The sequence below is a fragment of the Natator depressus genome, chromosome 1, assembly GCF_965152275.1.
Source record: "Natator depressus isolate rNatDep1 chromosome 1, rNatDep2.hap1, whole genome shotgun sequence".
Lineage (NCBI taxonomy): Eukaryota > Metazoa > Chordata > Testudines > Cheloniidae > Natator > Natator depressus.
The window spans coordinates 44414260-44431577 of NC_134234.1; the positions used below are offsets into that span (position 1 = coordinate 44414260).

The following is a 17318-nucleotide window of genomic DNA, read 5'->3' on the forward strand; positions in this document are numbered from 1 at the left end:
CTTGAGTATGTATACTCGACTAGCTTGAGTGGAGTACCTCTAGTTTGAGTAAGCGCAGCCACATTGCAAAGGGTAACTCAAGCCATCTTGGAGTTACTGAATGCACACTGTCCCAGTACTGACTTCAGTGGAGGTGCTTGCCTCCTGGGACCATATCCCTTGGATTTGAAACATTGCACTGTTCCAAGCTGCTCGTTCCAGACTTCTGTGTTGTATTTAGGGGAAAGTTTTTTGTTCATTCTGGGCACATGGGTGGACGTGGTATTTGCCTGGCAATTTATTAGAGTTGCTTGTGGTCTGCATTCTGGTTGGAAGCCATGGATACCATTCTAAATAATGAGGTTTATGAAATGCTGACATTAATACCACTGACATTTTGGACTGGGAAACTGAGTAAAGGTTATGAGATATGGTAGAGGGCCACTAGGAAGCAGCTTCTCATGCTGAGAAGGTGGCAACATAATTTCCTCAGGAGATCATGCAAGCAGCTTGCAGACACAATGGAGCAAGTATTGCAGGCTTTTAGAGCTGTGCCATGTCCTTCTTCCAGTGGTTCCCAAACTTTTTAGGGTCACGCCCCTCCCCCTGGAGCTGGGCGTAGGACTGTGGCTCCAGGCGGGGCCTGGGGGACATGGACAGGGGCAAGGGCGCTGAGGCTGGGGCCGCAGCCCCCTGGAGGTGGGGCCAGTGGCAGGGCCCTAGGTGGGAACAGGGCCGGGAGTGGGGTCCCAGTTGGGGGCAGGGTGGCACTCTCTGCCCCTTGTGGGGGCTGGCCAAGGCCCCCCTGCACCCCCTGAACGTTTCTCCATGCCCCACATTTTGTGGATCTCTGCCCTATTCAGACTGGTAGTTTTGGACTAAGAACAGCAATGGACCCAGAATTTCCACATGAGGAAAGGTACCTTCTTGGAACTGCAATGAGCTTCTCCCAGCCGTTTGGTGCTAGGACATGCAGTTCAGTTCAGAAGCTTTTGCCATCTGGAAGTTGTCTACCTCAGACAGTTACAGGGCAATGACTAATGACTTTGGTATTGGCAAGGAAACAGTCGGTGTTGTGGTGATAGAAATAACTCTGGTTCACCGATGGGTAGCTAAGATTACTTATATCCTTGTCATACAGTAGCAGGCTTTGAATGCATGGGCTTTCTGACTTGTGCTGGAGCCATTGATGGCACACATGCCCATTATTTGCCCTCGCTCCCCCCACTCTCCTTTCCTTCCCCTGCCCACAAGGGTGCCTATGATTGTCAACTGCAAAGGGTACTACTCCATTGTTTTGCAGGCCTTGGTGGAGGGATATTCAGTATAATTTTGTGGGATTCATGGCAGAGTGCCATGGTATTTTGGGTATACCAGGGTATTCTGAAGATCAGACCTTTCTGAATTGGGACAAACTGGAATTTACGATTAAAATGGATGTCAGTGGGGTGTCTGTGCCTGCTGTTTTTTGAGACCCAGCCTACTCTCTACTGCCTTGGCTCATTAAACTGTACCTTGACATGAGAGCGCCTGGCAGAAGAAGGTTCAGTCACACCCTGTGCAGGATGATTGTGGCTGACTGAATGCCAGATGGTGTTGCCTACAGAACTGATTGGACTTCAGCGGCATCTATAATGCCATTCATGTCAATGGGGCATGTTGTACTTTGGGGGGGGATACTTTGGCCCAGTCTGAGGAGATGATTGTGCTTCTGTACAGACTTCTTGCAAGCGGCCAGACTGTGCTCTAACTGATGTTAGATGTAGGCTTGGAGGGAGAAATGGAGGAATGGGAAAATGAGATTGATATTGAGCAGTAATCTGCTCGGTGTACCTCTATAGGAAAACAACCTATGCATGTATTGTGAAGATGATTGTGCAATAAAGTATTTGTTGTGAAGTTCCTCTCCCTCTCTGTTGCTGTCCAAGTACTCTTTCAAAGGGATTGAATAAAGAGAATGTGATCAAAGTGAATAATATTAGCAGTCCAGCTGTCTTAACAAGGTGCTCTACACATAAATGTGGTAGATGCACAAGGTGTACAGTAAAGTATCACATGTATGGGAAGTGCATATGGTTAGGGTACCTATCATCACTCCATTGTGCCTGCAAGAGGTGGAGTGCATTGGGTAAAGCTGTTGAAGGTCATTTCCATCTAGGGACTGGTTAACTGCCTCACCCAGAGGTAACCGGCTGCAGGCCATGGTAGCCTGAAGGGGAGTTCATAACAGCAGGTTATGCAGGTGGTATGTTGTTCTGGTACTTGCTGACCATGATACCCAGCATGCACTCAAGCTGCTGGCGCACCTCATGCTGCTGCTGACAGTTCTGCTGACTCATGGCACAGTCATGGGCAATATACTTGGCCACCCTCTGCAGCATTCTCTCAGCTTCAACCTGGGATTGCCATTCCTGCTCTAGCATGTCTTTCAGAAGCTTGAACCTTCTGCCAAAGTGCCTGCAGATCTCCACATGTCCTCTTCCTTCTGCTTCTGAGGTTCTGGACTGAAATTCTTCACTTTGTTGTTGCTCTATTCCAAGGTTCCTGTCCATCCTAACAAAGACAAGTGTTTTAAATTTATTAACCCACCCTATCCCCTACCAAAAAATGGTTTAAACACCAGAACAATAGTAGTGATGCTCCTAGCATTATTTCATGCTGTGGTGGCATTGGAAGATGTTACTTGCTTGAGTTTCTTCAGTGGAAATAAGGGGAGGAGAGAAGTTTCCCTCCTGAGGCCTGGAATAACCATTCATCTGTGTCCTGGACCTGCTCTGTCATCTCTTGACTGAGGAGTGAATTAATGACTGGCAGGGAATGGTGAGCTCCAAGGGAGGATGTGGAAAGTTTACCGTGCCTAGAAACTTCAAAGACCATTTGGAAACCCTCTTCATAGATTGATTCTAAGCCCAGAAGTGACCATTGTTGTTAGCCAGTCTGACCTGTATAGCACAGGGCATAGAACTTCCCCCAAATAATTCCTAGAGTACATCTTTTAGAAAAAATATGGAATCTTGATTTAAAATTGTTAATGAAGGAGAATCTGCCACAGTAAATTATTCCGATGGCTAATTATTCATTGTTAAATTCAGTCTGGAAATAAGGTGTAAATGTATTTAGCTTCAACGGTCAGCCTTTGGTTCATATTATACCTTTTCTCTGTTAGATTGAAGAGCCATTATCAAATATTTATTCCCCATGTAGGTAATTATAGACTGTAATCAAGTCACCCCTTAAACTTCTCTTTGTTAAGCTAAACAAATTGTGGTCCTTGAGTCTCATTATCATGTTTTCTGATCCTTTAATCATTCTCGTGGCTCCTCTCTGAACCCTCTCCAACTTATCAACCTCTGGCTTGAATTGTAGGCGCCAGAACTGGATGTGGTATTCCAGCACCAGTGCCAAATACAGAGGTAAAATAACCTCTCTGCTCCTACTTAAGGTTCCCTGTTTCTGAATCCAAGGATTGCAATAGCCCTTTTGGTCATAGTAAGAGCTCATGTTCAGCTCTTTATCCACCACAACCACCAAATCTTTTCCAGCGTCAGTGCTTGTCAGAATAGAGTCCCCCATCATGTATGTATGGCCTCATGTGGTGGGAAGAACGCCTCAACAGCCCAACACTTTGGCATTTAATTTCAGAAAGGGGAACTATGCAAAAATGAGGAGGTTAGTTAAACAGAAATTAAAAGGTACAGTGACTAGAGTGAAATCCCTGCAAGCTGCATGGACACTTTTCAAAGACACCATAATAGAGCTCAACTTAAATGTATACCCCAAATTTAAAAAACACAGTAAAAGAACTAAAAAAGAGCCACTTGGCTTAACGATGTAAAGGAAGCAGTGAGAGATAAAAAGGCATCTTTTAAAAAGTGGAAGTCAGATCCTAGTGAGATAAATAGAAAGGAGCATAAACACTGCCAAATCAAATGAAAAAATGTAATAAGAAAAGCCAAAAAGGAGTTTGAAGAACTGCTAGCTAAAACCTCAAAAGGTAATAACAAAATGTTTAAGTATATCAGAAGCAGGAAGCCTGCTAAACAACCAGTGGGGCCCCTGGACGATTGAGATATGAAAGGAGCACTTAAAGATGATAAAGTCATCACGGAGAAACTAAATGAATTCTTTCCTTTAGTCTTCACATGAGGATGTTAGGGAGATTCCCAAACCTGAGCCATCTTTTGTAGGTGACAAATCTGAGGAATTGTCACAGATTGAAGTGTCACTAGAGGAGGTTTTGGAATTAATTGAGAAACTTAACAGTAACAAGTCACCGGGACCAGATAGCATTCACCCAAGAGTTCTGAAAGAACTCAAATGTGAAATTGCAGAACTATTAACTATGGTTTGTAACCTGTCCTTTAAATCAGCTACTGTACCCAAAGTCTGGAAAATAGCTAATGTAACGCCAATATTTAAGAAGGGCTCTAGAGGTGATCCTGGCAATTAGACTAGTAAGGCTAATGTCAATACCAGGCAAATTAGTTGAAACAATAGTAAAGAGTAAAATTGTCAGACACATAGAAGAACATAAATTGTAGTGCAAAAGTCAACATGGTTTCTGTAAAGGGAGATCATGTCTTACTAATCTGTTAGAGTTCTTTGAGGGGGTCAACAAACATGTGGACAAGGAGGATCCGGTGGACATAGTGTACTTAGATTTCCCGAAAGCCTTTGCAAGGACCCTCACCAAAGGCTCTTAGCTAAATTAAGTTGTCATGGGATAAGAGGGAAGATCCTTTCATGGACTGAGAACTGGTTAAAAGATAGGGAACAAAGGATAGGAATAAAAAGTAAATTTTCAGAATGGAGAGGGGTAATTAGTGGTGTTCCCCAAGGGTCGGTCCTAGGACCAATCCTATTCAACTTATTCATAAATGATCTGGAGAAAGGGGTAAAGTTTGCAGATGATACTAAACTGCTCAAGATGGTTAAGACGAAAGCAGACAGTGAAGAACTTCAAAAGATCTCACAAAACTAAGAGATTGGGCAACAAAATGGCAAATGAAATTTAATGTGAATAAATGTAAAGTAATGCACATTGGGAAAAAAATAACCCCAACTATACATACAATATGTTGGGGGGCTAATTTAGCTACAACTAATCAGGAGAAAGATCTTGAAGTCATCGTGGATATTTCCATGAAGAAGTCCACGCAGTGTGCAGCGGCAGTCAAAAAGGCAAACGGGATGTTAGGAATCATTAAAAAAGAGATAGAGAATAAGATGGAGAATATCTTTTTGCCCTTATATAAATCCATGGTACGCCCACATCTTGAATACTGTATACAGATGTGGTCCCGTCAACTCAAAACAGATATACTGGCATTAGAAAAGGTTCAGAAAAGGGCAGCTACAATGATTAGGGGTTTGGAACGGGTCCCATATGAGGAGAGATTAAAGAAGCTAGGACTTTTCAGCTTGGAAAAGAGGAGACTAAGGGGGGATATGATAGAGGTATACAAAATCATGAGTGGTGTGGAGAATGTGAATAAGGAAATGTTATTTACTTGTTCCCATAATATAAGAACTAGGGGCCACCAAATGAAATTAATGGGTAGCAGGTTTAAAACAAAAGGAAGTTCTTTTTCACTCAGTGCACAGTCAACCTGTGGAACTCCTTGCCTGAGGAGGTTGTGAAGGCTAGGACCATAACAGGGTTTAAAAGAGAACTGGATAAATTTATGAAAGTTAAGTCCATAAATAGCTATTAGCCAGGATGGGTAAAGAATGGTGTCGCTAGCCTGTTTGTCAGAGGGTGGAGATGGATGGTAGGAGAGAGATCACTAGATCCTTACCTGTTAGGTTCACTCCCTCTGGGGCACCTGGCATTGGCCACTGTTGGTAGACAGGATACTGGGCTGGATGGACCTTTGGTCTGATCCAGTATGGCCATTCTTATGTTCTTTGTTCCCAGATGCATACATTTACACTTGGCTGCATTAAAACACATATTTTTTGCTTGCACCCAGTTTACCAGTCTAGCTCGCTCTGAATCAGTGACTTGTTCTCTTCATTGTTCACCATTCCCCCAATTTTTGTGGTGTTTGCAGACTTTCAGTGATGATTTATGTTTTCTTCCAAGTCTTCAATAAGATGCATAGGGCCAAGAACTGACCTCTGTAGGACCCAGTTAGAAACACCTCTGCTTGATAATGATTTCCCATTTATAGTAACATTTTGAGATGTTTCAGTTAGCTAGTTTTTAAACCATTTAATGTGTGCCATGTTAATTTTGTATTCTAGTTTTTTAATCAAAATCTCATGAAGTACCAAGTGAAACACCTTGCAGAAGTCTAAGTATATTATGGCAACACTTACTTTTGCCAACCAAACTTGTAATAGCCTTATAAAAAAAATCAGATTAGTTTGACAGGGTCTATTTTCCATAAACCCATGTTGATTTGCATTAATAACAGTATCCTTCTTTAATTTTTTTGAGTCCCATATCAGCTGTTTCATTATCTTGTCTGAGATCAATGACAGGTCTATAATTACCTGAGTCATCCTGCTTATTCGTTATTAAAAATTGGCACAACATTAGCTTTCTTCCAGTCTTGTGGAATGTCCCCAGTGCTCCATGACTTATTGAAAAATCAACATTAATGGTTCAGCAAGCTCCTCATCCAGCTTTTTAAAAACTCTCTTGAATGTAAGTTATCTGATCTGCTGATTTAAAAAATGTCTAACTTTAGTAGCTTCTGTTTAACTTCTACTCCTGAGGGAATTCTGTGCCAAAAAATTAACCCCCCCGCCTCAAATCTGCAAACAATATTTTAAAATTCTACATATTTTACTTGTTGATAAATGTGGAGGCGCCAGCATGGCAGTGGGGAGCATAGGCCACTGGCCACATGGAGGTGGAGAGATCACCCTGGAGCCTTCATCTCCCCTCTGGAACACGGACCCGGACACAGCACAAGGGCTGGATTTGCCCAGAAACACCTGGGGCCCTGCTCCTCCGCACCAGGCACACCAAGATAGTAAGCAAGAGGGATAGTCTTACTTGCATGCCCAGCTTTGGTTCCCAATCTAGGTGTGGGGCAAGCAGGCTCAGCCCGGCAGGATCCAAGTGTGGAGGAGCTTAGTGTGGGGGGATCCAGGTGTGGGGTGAGAGGGTTCTGTATGGGGCAGTCTGGGTGCAGGTAGCTCTGTGGGGTTTCTGTGTGCAGGGCGGGTGAGGCAGGTCGGGGAGCATCTGGGTATGTGGGGGTCTGGATGCATAGTGGTTGGGCAGATGGGGGAGCAGCTCTCCGTACAGTGACACCTCCCCCTGCGGCTCAGGAAAAATGGGGGCAGGAAGCTGGGAGGGATTGGAGCTTCCTGCAGTCGGGAGGTTTCTGGGGGTGGGAATGAGTCTGATTTGGCCTCAACAACTCCTTGCAGTCCCATCCTCCCCAAGCTGGGACTAGCAGCTGAGCCTAGCACAGGGTAGAAATCATTGGCAGGGGCATCCCCAGCCCCTCTGCATTGATTTACCCCTCCGCCGGCTGCTCAGGCGCCTGAAATGACACGTCTGTGCTACTGGGGAGGGGCGCGTGAATGCTCTTGTGGCTTCCCTTTGCTTCCCTGTCATTTTCTACAGGGAAGCAAAGAAATCTGCAGGGGACTTGAATTCTGCACACATGCATAGAATTCCCCCAGGAGTGATCTTCCAGAGATACTGGAAAGAGTGTGATCACCATATGATGAGACTATATCTTCTGTTTTTGTTCCCCGAAATACAGAACAGAAATATTTATTGACTATTTCTGCATCATTATTGATAATTCTGCCATTTCCCGCTAGTAATGGACCAATACCATTGTCAGGATTCTTTTTGTTCCTAATATATGAAAAAAGCCTCCTTACTGTCTTTAAGTCTTCTGGCTGTAGAGCTCTCCTTGTGTCCTGTGGCTTCCCTTTTTTATTTTCTACAATTATTAACTTCTGATTTATGTTCATTATTTGCAAATTCCTTTTTCTCTCATGTGGGGGGTGTTTGTGTGTGTGTGTAATGTATACGTATGGGTTTTTAGAGCTGCCTTCACTTCCCCTCTAAACCAAGTTGGTTTTTTTAATCAGCACAGCCTTCTTCCTTGATTGTGGCTTTTCGGGCATCTAGTAAGGTGTTCGTAAATCATTGCCAATTATCATTCAAATTTTTCTGATTAAATTCTTCCTTGCAGCTGATTTAGCTTATAATTGTTTTCAGCTTAGTGAAATTGGCCCTATTAAAATACCAAGTATATATATTACTGACTTTATTCTTCTTCCACATTATAAATGTGATCAAGTCATGGTCACTTGTATTTAAACTAGCATTAACTTTTAGTTCTGTAATTGGTTCTTCCTTTGTCTGTTAAGACAAGCTGTAATATAGAATTCCTCTGTGTTGGCTGCCACAGTTATTGAGTTTGGCAATTGTCATCTATAATGTTTGGAAATTCCAAGGATGTTTTAGCACTGGCAGCATGAGATGTCCAGCATATGTCAGTCAAATTGAAGTCCCTCATGATCATGCATTTTCCCCTCTTACACATTGTAGACAGGTGTGTGAGGAAGCAGTCATTCTGTTCTGCTCCATCATTCCACATATGTGGAGTAAAACTTGGGCCAGCATAAACAGGCTGCTAAACTAAGTTCAGGAGCATCCATCCAGTAGAGAGATGCCAACTAACAGCACAAAACCAACTATCATATTTAGCAGCCTAATTTACAGTTTTGTCAGAGAATCCAATATTGCTCTTGCTTGTTTGTTTTTATTGGGATTACTACCCTACCTTACTGAAAACAGGTGATGGTGAATTAAACACAACCACCACCACCGTAAGATGTTTATGTTGCTTTTGGCAGCTGAAAAGCCCTGTTAAATCCCTTCTCCCCCTGTGTCCTACAACTTAAAATGAAGCTGTTAATTTCTCTTTTTGCTATCTCTCTCCTCTTCACTTGGGTGGTGTTTTCCCTGCCCCTGTTTTAGTTCCTCACACCTCAGTCTTTCTCCTTCTTCTTTCCCTAGTTTTTCTGAACTCTTCTTTACTTCACTTTTCAACCTGCTTCTTTCTCCCCTGTGCTGTGCAAAAAATGATCATGACACCCTTCTGTTTTATGTGGTTTCCTCTAGACTCTTTGACACTGTGTGGGGTTTTTTGGTCTGCTGGACATGCTTACTGGAGAGCAATGCAAGGTACGTTCCTCCCCAATTGATCCCAAAAGGGGCTCAGGGTGAATCTTAAAAATGAGGGAAAGGGGTGTAAAACATGGGATACTATGCCAAATGCAACTACCCTCTTCCTCATTACTGAGTTTAGTAAGCTGCCTGCTGTCATATTTCATAAAACCATAGAATGTTATTTTTGCCAAGAACCTCATGAAGAGCGTTCTTCCTTCTTAACAGTTGTTCTTTTGAAAACAAGCATATGTCTGGCATCACCATGTATTTGTAAAAGGGGAAAAAAGTGATCTGTTTTCAAAACATCTAGCATAATTGTGTTTTCTGCAGAATCAAGTGTTAAACGTTTTGGAAGCTTAAGCTTAATGATGTCGTCATAGCCGGTTGTCCAGGTTGAAATGACGAGCACGGTTACCTGTTACCCTTGTAAATGCTCATCTGTATCTGGCAAGAGTTGTCTTCCATGGAGTTATTGTGTCTGCCTGTCCAGAGGACAATCAGCCTGTAGTAATTTTCAAAGCTAAATTTAAATTTTGAGTCAAGCTTTACTTGTCTATGTGATTATTGGAATTGTGATGTTGCATTGAAAACTTTTTTTTTTCTTTTTGAAGTACACTATAAATTTAGGGCTTGTCTACACTGTCCCACAGTTCAGACTGTAGTGGTATGAACAGTAGTGTGCACCAAAGTGCTTCATTGTAACTCCCCCGTGTGGCTGCTGAGGGCATAAACTAAAAGGTTCCTACTTTGTTACATAGTCCTGGGGGGGGGGGGTGAGTGAACCTGTATTTGTGCTGGAAATGGCCCACCTTGATTATCATACACATTGTAAAGAGAGTGGTCACTTTGGATGGGCTGTTACCAGCAGGAGAGAGAGTTTGTGTGTGGGGGGGGGCGGAGGGTGAGAAAACCTGGATTTGTGCTGGAAATGGCCCAACTTGATGATCACTTTAGATAAGCTATTACCAGCAGGAGAGTGGGGTGGGAGGAGGTATTCTTTCATGGTCTCTGTGTATATAATGTCTTCTGCAGTTTCCACAGTATGCATCCAATGAAGTGAGCTGTAGCTCACGAAAGCTCATGCTCAGATAAATTGGTTAGTCTCTAAGGTGCCACAAGTACTCCTTTTCTTTTTGCGAATACAGACTAACACGGCTGTTACTCTGAAAATAGTCCTGTTTGAAGAGGTTCACCCAGTAGAGTTACAGCTCGGCACTTTGGTACGCACCACTATTCACGCACCCTGTAATCTGAACTGTGGGGTAGTGTGAATATAGCCTTGGGGTCTGATTTCCCTCTCCCTCCCCCCTCAGAGATTTTGAGTATCCACGAATCCTGTTACTTTAATTGAAGCTGTGGTTGCTTAACACCTCTGAAATTTAGACCCATACTGAGTTTTATTGATTAATATTTAGAAATAATACACTAATGGAACCAATATTGATAGTAAGTGCATGCCTGAAGGATAATGACACTTAGAAATAAACAGCTTGGGTTTATAATGTTAATCAGTTATTATGTTTCTTGTCTAATTGCTAAATCAATAGCTGAATAGAGTGTATTAGTAAAGCACTGGGTAATGACTCAAAAATCCAAGGAAATGAACTAAATTTGAATTGAATATGAATATTGTCACATGGATTGAAAATTACCTGGATAACTGTAAATTGAAAGCTACTGTAAACTGAAAGGTATCAAGTCTGAGGATTATATTTAGGATGCCTATCATGCTGGTATTTAAATAGCCCTCCCATGATTTAGAAGCCTTTATAATAAAAGGGAAGAATTTGAAATGGTCTTGTGGGGGGGGGGGGGAGGGACAAAGCTGGCATTACTGAAACCTGATGGGAGAATGCCTGTCCTTTTAACATCCTGACCTACTTAGCAAGGATAGTTGGTAAAAGGAGAGTGGGGGGTGGTGGTAGTGGTGGTGGCCTGTTTGAAAGCTACCATTATCTGTTAGTTATCAATAACTTGGAAGCACAGGATCTTATAGCTCAGTATTCTAACTGATAAAGCCAAGGTGGGGAACTAGCGGGGATCTCTTGTAGTCCACTAAAATCAGAATGGACAACAGGGCAAGTGGCTCCCTAAGTATCAGTCTGTAACTCACAGAAAGAAAAATTGTGTTTATCACGTGGGACTTCAACTTGGGTGATGTCCTAATAAAGATGAGCTGAGCATTAATCTAGCAATCATGATGTGATTATATTTTTCTTTCAAACAGAATACAGTCCGAAACAGTAATTTATATATATACTTGGTCCTGTAAAAAGACAATGTAAATCAAGTCTTCAAATCTAGGTTGGATTAATTTCTTAAACCACAGTTACAGTGATCAGTGCATGAATTACTTAGTGTAGTTCTAAGCTTGTGTTTTGCAGAAGGTCAGACTAGATGGTCATAATGGTCCCTTCAGGCCTTAAAAAAAGTTAAATCTATGAATCTTCTGTACACCACTTCTCTACGCTGTGCTATGGAGGGGAATTTGTGATCAACAGACAATGAAAACTATCACTGAAAGCTTAACATACAAGAGCTGCATGGCAATATTAAATGGAAAGGTCATGTCTGCTAGAAGGTAGCAAAGTTCTGCTGAAGCATGGATTTTTGAGTCTAGCAGGGCTTCCTTCACATGCTAACACTTTTACAAAATCAAATTTGCTGTGACTGACATACACGTAAAGGCTCAACTCAGTCTATATGAGTGGTGTACAGAGTAGCTTTGGTTTTTCAAATGAGAAAAATGCCATGGCATTTCTTGCAGGGTTTTAGGAACCATTAATTACTATCTCAAAATATGATTTGAAACTTGTTTTCCAGATGCCAGGCTATTCTGAATCACAGGTTAAATGTGGACATTCATCACCTATGTTGCAGTACTTCAGCTGCAACAGCACATTCTTATAAAAATGCCTCCATAAATCCCTGCTGTAGAAATCCAAATAATCTGGACATTGTAAAGTTAAAATGACATCATTTAATATCGTGTCCCTGTTGTCAGGGTACACAAATATTTTCCACATTTACATGGATTGTATTCTAATACAGTTCTAGCCCTAAAAGTCCTTTAAAATTGATATTTTGGGCTTCCATATTTTTCTCAGTTTTTTCTTTTTTTGTTTCAGATGTGCTCACGTGACACTTTTTTTTTTTTTTTTTTTTTTTTTTTACTGCAAGGCCCGCAGTCTCCTCCTGGGCTCTGAGGGTATTTCTGCACTGGAATAAAAGACCTGCAACTTGGCTGCGGCTGGGATGGGTCAGCTGGCTTGGGCTTCAGAGCTAAAAATTGCTATGTAGACATTTAAGCTTCGGCTGGAGCCCAGGCTTTGGGACCCTCCTTCCTTGCTGGGTCCCAGAGCTCAGGCTCCAGCCTGAGCCCAAATGTCTACACAACAGTTTTACAGCCCCACAGCCCGAACCCTACATGCTGGAGTCAGCTGACCTGGGTCAGCTGCAGGTGTTTATCATGTAGTAGGTTCTTTCCTGTGCTTCATCACTGGTAACAAAGGGTCTCTATTTCAAATCCCTAAATACTTGTGTAACCCCATTGCCCAGAGCAAATAGCGAGCTTTTACAGGTGAGAGCTTTTATTTAATGAAAGCAAACCTACCCACGCAAAAAAACCCAACAAAAAACCCAATATTCCCTCTTGTTGCAAAGAAAACATTCCAAATGTGAACTGAGTGTAACCGATGAATTCCTGTCTTTGTTAGTATGTACGTAGCTTCAGAGCCTCAGCGGTTACTTGGAGCTTTCCCATAGAACAGCAGAGTGAAAACTAACCAGTGTATGTCCGTGTTTATTCATGCTCTTCAAAAGCATATGGATAGTACTGAACCTGAAAAAGATGGTCTACTTTACTTTGTGGCTGGTTGGCTAAACTATAAACAGCAGAGGCAGGCACTTGGAAAAGGATTTGAAAATGGAGGCTGAGTGGGATAGCTAACAGAGAACTTTGCAGCAGTCAGAAAGCTGAGGGAGGGGCAGAATAATGGAGACATAGCTCTATCACCTCTATCACCGCAGCCAGAAGGGCGAGGGGCATAATAGCACATGTACAGTTGCAGAACCAGGAGATTCTGGTTGAGGTGTGGTGGGAAGCAAGATTTGAAAAAACTTAATTGTAACATACTTGATAAGGAAGTTGGGTTTTTTTTCTTCTCTCATGAAACAATAGACTTGATCAGCAGACTAAACTTTTTTTAAAAAATGGATCTCCTACGTAGTAATTGCCTGGGAAATTAATTTGTAAAATGCTACATTTAGAAGTACTTAGTTGCCATAGGATATGTATTCTGAGCACTTAAAAATACTGGTAATATAATGAAACAGGCTGAAGTAGCAAAAACAAAATGATGAAAACTTTATAGTGGAGTTGCTCCTTCCAAAATGGGACAGGCTGGGCTGGAGGTAACACCATGATGAAGCCTTGTTTGATATTTGTGCTTTGCCCTTTATATTTTGTCTGAATTTCACATGTCCCCAGTCAGCCATGGGCATATGTTGAATGTAAATTTCAGATGTCACCTGGTCCCAACTGGAGGGTAGGATCATACTGCCAATTAGTGTTTTAATTTAAAATGTTTTCCACTTAAAATCAGGACTGCTCAATCTTTCTAGGGGACACAGAGCACTGGCTAATAAAACAGGCTTGTCCTGGTGAGAACAGGGTAAGTAACAATATTATTTACTAGCATTTTTTGTCCTGAGTTAGTAAATACTGCATGGAAACTGATATGTGACAGAGTGTGTGCTTCTCAGGATGATCAGTGTCCTAGAAATAGGGAATAAGCAACCCAAATGAACTTTTCCGCAATGCTGAATATATACAGTATTTAAATAATGGATGTAAATAAAATATATTAATACAAAATATATTTTATTCACTTTCAAAACAAATCTCATAACCAAAACTAAAGAATAAAAACCTAGTGGTAATGCAACGTCAGGGTTAAGGAATCAATCAGAAGTGAGGAAATTCAGAATTAAGGTTGAAAGTTTGACCTTAAATTTTCCCTTATGCTGCAAGCTATAGTGTTTATATCATATATTAGCAGTTATCAAACAGGGTGGAAAAATTTGCAGATGACAGTTTTTAGGGTAATCAAATTTAGAGAGGATTGTGAGGAATTTAAGAAACTAATGCCCCTCTGCCATGTACATTGGCCAAACCAGACAGTCTCTACGCAAAAGAATAAATGGACACAAATCAGACGTCGAGAATTATAACATTCAAAAACCAGTTCGAGAACACTTCAGCCTCCCTGGACACTCAATAACAGACTTAAAAGTGGCAATTCTTCAACATAAAAACTTCAAAAACAGACTCCAACGAGAAACTGCAAAACTGGAAGTAATTCGCAAACTGGACACCATCAAATTAGGCCTGAATAAAGACTGGGAGTGGATGGGTCACTACAAGAACTAAAAACTAATTTTCCCCCTACTGTTACTCACACCTTCTTGTCAACTGTTTGAAATGGGCCACCCTGATTACCACTACAAAAGTGATTTTTTTCCTCCTGTTGATAGCCACTTTAATTGAATTGTCTCGTTAGAACTGGTAAGGCAACTCCCATCTTTTCATGTACTATATATATATATATCTATATATATCTTCCTACTGTATCTTCCACTCCATACATCTGATGAAGTGGGTTTTTGCCCACGAAAGCTTATGCCCAAATAAATTTTAGTCTCTAAGGTGCCACAAGTACTCCTCATTGTTTCTGCTAATAAAACTAAGTGATTGGGCAGCAGACTACAGTGAATTAATTTGATCTATGAAGTACAAGATAATGCATGTTACAATGAATAATCTGAGCTACTTATACACACTGGGTTCCAAATTAACTTTGACACCAAAGTCTTTCCCATGAGTGGGTAACGTGGATAGCAGAAAAACCTTTGCTGAATTCACATTGGTGATACAAAATATTCCTGTATAAATAATGAAAGAAAATATTGAAAATTATATTAGTGTGACATCTGCAAGCCTGAAGAGTATGCCTACTTGCCATGTTGAAAAATACCTGTGGTGCAAGTTGCTTTCTGTCCTCCAAGACGGTCTGTGTAACTTACTGAAATAAAACAGTTGTGTACTGTATTAAATTGCAACAATTTTCTAACACTGTTCTTATACCATCCCTATTTAGGCTTAGGGCTTCAACTACATCTTTACACATTACATATTCATGGTTCTTACAAACAGCTTACCTAAGGGTTGTGATTCTATACACACTTAAAAAAACAAAAACAAATATATCTGATTAGTACTTGCACACGTTAAAGTAAAACTGTTCAGATAACTACTTTTGGAGAGAGTAGTTAACCTCACCTGTGTTAACACCATACACTGTTATAACAAAGTTTGAAAGTAAAATTTAGTTTTCTCTAATTGCCCTGCTTATTTACTTTTGCATTTGATTCTGCTGGTTAATGAAACAGGATTTACTGTTTTCGATTAGAAATCAGTTAGTTCTGACAATGTGTGTAGCTCTTTTACAGTACACAAACAGACCTTGCCCTGAAGAGCTTATGGCCTAATAGGTAGACCCATGGAAGGTGGGACATACTGGGGAATCAAAGGTCAGGATGTGACATAGTTTGTGTTTCCATTTAAATGATGATTCAGTTCTTGTGGGCCTCATGGACTAAGTGGATTTTTAAGAGAGAATGAGATGTTGATGACTTGACTAACTGGGATAGTGAAGGTGTTCAGTGCATAGGAGCCAATAGGGAAAATTACATGCAGATGGGAGTGGGAACAGAAGACTAACAGGTGTTGGGACTGAAGTTATTGTTTGAGCAGCAGAGGCAGGGAATAGAGGGTGGGGAGTTGGGGTGGGCTGGAAGGGCGGCTGGTGGGGAGCCGGGAGCCCGTGGGGCAGCCAGGACCATGGCGGGGAGCCGCGAATGGAGCGGAGAGCCTGGGCTCTCAGCTCCCCATACTCCTCCTCTTAGGTCGGTGGAGTTGCTGCTCGTGAGGACACGTAACACTGACCAATGGAGGGTAGTGTGGACATGAGCCACTGCAATAATTACTGCGGTGGCTGTAAGTTGACCTCATATAGGTTGACTTAAGCTTTTAGTGTAGACATGCCCTCAGAAGTCTGAAATTGTATAGGTGCAGGGAGGTAAAAATGCAGGTTAGCACTACAGATCTAAAATGTTTGTCCTCCTTTCTTTAACTGATAACACATCTAGTGTCTTATTCAATCCAGGATGCTGTGTCATGCATTCCATAGGCATCTGGAAACAATTTTTTAAAAAAGGAAATCTAAATTCTTTCTCACTATTATTGTGATAGGTTTCAGAGTAACAGCCGTGTTAGTCTGTATTCACAATAATAAAAGGAGTACTTGTGGCACCTTAGAGACTAACCAATTTATTTGAGCATAAGCTTTCGTGAGCTACAGCTCACTTCATCGGATGCATATGCATCCGATGAAGTGAGCTGTAGCTCACGAAAGCTAATGCTCAAATAAATTGGTTAGTCTCTAAGGTGCCACAAGTACTCCTTTTATTATTGTGATGATGATCAGCAACTCGGATACTTTTAATCCTCAATCTGTGTAAAATGTTGTCTTGCTTTAAATCCTTTATGTTCCTTTCTGAAGGAATCCTCTCTTGGACAGACAGCTTGTTCTTTGAATCACATACATACCATAGCGCCCATTTCTGTTGAGCCTTGTTTTTGTTTCAAAACATTTATTTATGCCCAGCGCTCACATGGTACAATGTGCTATACCAGGGTGGGAAAACTTTTTGGTCCTAAGGCCAAAACGGGTACAGAAATTGTATGGAGGGCCGGGTAGGGAAGGCTGAGGGAGGCTATGCCTCCCCAAACAGTGAGGCGTGGCCTGGGCCCCACCCCCTATCCAGCCCCCTGAAACCTGCACCCTCATCCATTTTCCCCCCCCGACTGCCCCCCAGGACTCCCACATCCTATCCAAACACCCCTGCTCTATGCCCCTGACTATCCCCTGGGACCCCCCCACCCCATCCAATCTCCCCTGCTCCCTGCCCCCTGACCGCCTCCCTGGGGCCCCCCCCACCCCTATCCAACCCTCCCTGCTCTCCCCACCCCACGTTACCTGTGGGGTGGAGGAAAGGGGGGCTCAGTCCTTTCCCTGTGTGTTTCCCCCACTCATTTGGCTGCTCTCCCTGGCAGTCGGGCAGGGCT

At 42.1% G+C, this 17318-nt stretch overlaps 1 protein-coding gene across 3 annotated transcripts in view; it reads left to right on the forward strand.

Moving 5' to 3' along the window:
- Positions 1 to 17318, forward strand: part of WASF3 (WASP family member 3) — a 141070-nt gene that overhangs the window by 10680 nt on the left and 113072 nt on the right. Inside the window, exon 1 of one of the 3 annotated variants that reach the window (XM_074958732.1) lies at positions 9083 to 9145. The exons of the other annotated variants lie outside the window; for them this stretch is intronic. The gene's annotated coding sequence lies outside the window, so the exon portion shown is untranslated. Of the gene's footprint in view, positions 1 to 9082; positions 9146 to 17318 lie in introns of those variants that run through there. 3 annotated transcript variants of the gene reach the window in all.